The following is a 2,746-nucleotide window of genomic DNA, read 5'->3' on the forward strand; positions in this document are numbered from 1 at the left end:
GTTTTATGAACATAACCATATCGATATCGGTGAGCAGTTCAAAATTTATACGCGTATGCTTGAGCATCGCGTCCCACGTGAAGCCCGGTAGCGTATAGTAATATGCCGCATCGAGACCATAACTCGTGATACAACTGTCGCGAAAATTTTCAAAAATGTCGGCCAATAATAACACGTCGGTTTTCAAATACAAGTCGCTGTATTCGCCTAACGTTTGAATGGCGAACAGCTGCCAGATGTTCTCGGCGTGCGCGTAATCGCTCTCGAATATCGTGTCACCCGTTAAGGAACTGTAGAATGATTCTCGCGGTGGTAAGCGGGTATCTTGCAACTTTTCGGCGCAATCCACGTACTCGTACGGGAAGACACCTTTTCGTGTCAATAGGTCGAAATCCTCGATTGATAAATTAGAGAATTCTGATCGTAAAATTTTGAGTTTGTCTTTGCTGAGAAGCGATGCCAATTTATCCAGACTACTACTCAGAAATCGTAACGAATCAATAAAGCGCAATTTTACGTGGTTCCGAAATACTGCATCTGCCTCGTTAACATTTTTGGTAAACGAAATGTACTTTTCTTTTGTAATCGGTAGTAGCTCAATTGTGCCCTTGAAATTACTAGCCAATTCTTTGATTATAAAATGTGAATCGTAGCCGGATAAATTGTGAAATACTATCGGAATAGTATAGGACTCTTTATAATTTAGATTACAATTTGAATGCGCAGGACCTCTGTACCGACCGGTCAGATGGCAATGATCGCGTACTCGCGTCTCGTCTTGCGCGAATGGCTCTTCGCAGATATGACAGTGCGTCGCGCTATGGTATGCTACTTCCTGTTCTCTCGTTAGATTTTCCATGGGCACATTAGCGGTTAGAATTGCTTTTACGTGAAATGCTAGAGCTTTCAGTTCTTCGACAAATCACGAAATGCAGTCGGTGCCGCGACGATATCGATATGCGGATAATGAGTTGTACGAACACCGCACGTAGTACGCAGCACTATATGCCTTGTGATGGTGATATGGGTATGTGCCGGATTTTTCCGCTCCTCTCTTCTCCAATGCACACTCCAAGTCGGCGTATACGACGAACGGCATCCGCTCCTTCCTGCTGTGGTTGCCGAAACGCAGCCACTTGTCGTCCTCGTTCGGTAAAACGATGGCACAATCGTTTAGTTTTGTGCAATCTACGGAGTGGGCCTTCAATCTCCCGTTGGAGGAGAAGTAGTGCAGACATCTGCATGAATGAAGAGATCTATTACTTTTGGTCAAAGACAGCGTATTTTATTATAATACAACGTACTTACCGATCGCAAATATATTTTTTTCGTTTATTGCTGCTAAGTTGGATGCCAACTAGCCGATACAGGTTCTTGATCCACGTGAAGTGGCCCAAGCCATTATCTTGTGGCACGTACAGTAGATTGATGTGCCGGGCCTTCTTATCATCGGTGAGACGCAGTGGAACGATACTTAATGATTCTTCTTTTTCATTTTTTTGTTTCCGGCATTCATTCATATAGCATGTGTTGATTGAGACATTGTTGAGCTCTTCAAACTTGTTGACTTGCTTCAATGTCATGGGAAATTCTATGCCTTGGAAATTGAGTACTGTAGTATAATGGGGGTACGATGATTGCCGCTCTACGTGTCTTTTTGCCGGGTACAGAGCGGCAACCACTGACCATGCAAAACATGTGACATCGTTACTTTGCACGTTTACCACTGCTTTCTTCGCCATAATTTCCTCCGGCAATTTGACGTGACATCCCACGTGCATAGGGTTATATTTGTTAACGTTAACCGTCAAGTCCAGTATACGCGACAACGCCCATCCACTGTCGCGTTCCTGGAATTCTTCAAGAGACGTCAAGGTGGGCTCGATAACGTATTGTGCAAACCACTCTTTCAGATTGTACGTACGAAAGAGTGCTCGGTTTCGCGTATTGATACTTTTATTGGCGGTCTTCTCACCCGCCACAAACTCGCCATTGAACACGGTATTCAATTTCAAAATTGTCATGTTCATTTATTACCTTTTGCACATGATCGAGCACTATGATGCTAGCGTCTTCCAGAAATCGTCGTGGTTCGATATAGCCGGAATTTATCACAGCACCGGTTAAAATGCGGCTCTCGAACGCGGTCTCTATCTCTCGCCAAGAGAGTTCTTCGACACCGTTATTCCACCCTGCATACTCGGCACCAATATAGATAAAGCGTCTTTCTAATCGCTTCTTCAGTCCCTCGAGCCGCGCGATTCGAGCTACTACGGACTGTTTGTTTCCGATAGAGAGTCGCGGCTGCTTGGCGTCGCGACTGCGTTCTTCCAATTGCTCGATAAGGTCATCACACTGTTGTGTCCATGCGAAATATTCACCCAAGTTTGATACACGCGATGATTGTGCCACAATGTTCTGTTCTAGTTGAGTGAGGTTCTCTATTTTTTTCGCCTTTCCATTCCTTCAACGTGATCGATGTAACATGCGGCACTTCTGACACGTATACTGATATGCTATTGCATATCGTTCCCTATTATATGATTTACCACCCTATATCTTTTATCTCACTCTAATGCACACGTGTTGAAAAATTTGCCTTACCGCATCTAAACTATCTTACGAGGCTATATCGAATATGCTCGCATATTTTGCAGCTTAAGTTGCGCGTGTCTCAATGTGATGATATACCTACTATTTCGTGAGGCTACACAAAAATGTGATCGCGTCATTTGATACCTTCTAT

This window comes from Ooceraea biroi, chromosome 11, assembly GCF_003672135.1.
Source record: "Ooceraea biroi isolate clonal line C1 chromosome 11, Obir_v5.4, whole genome shotgun sequence".
NCBI lineage: Eukaryota > Metazoa > Arthropoda > Insecta > Hymenoptera > Formicidae > Ooceraea > Ooceraea biroi.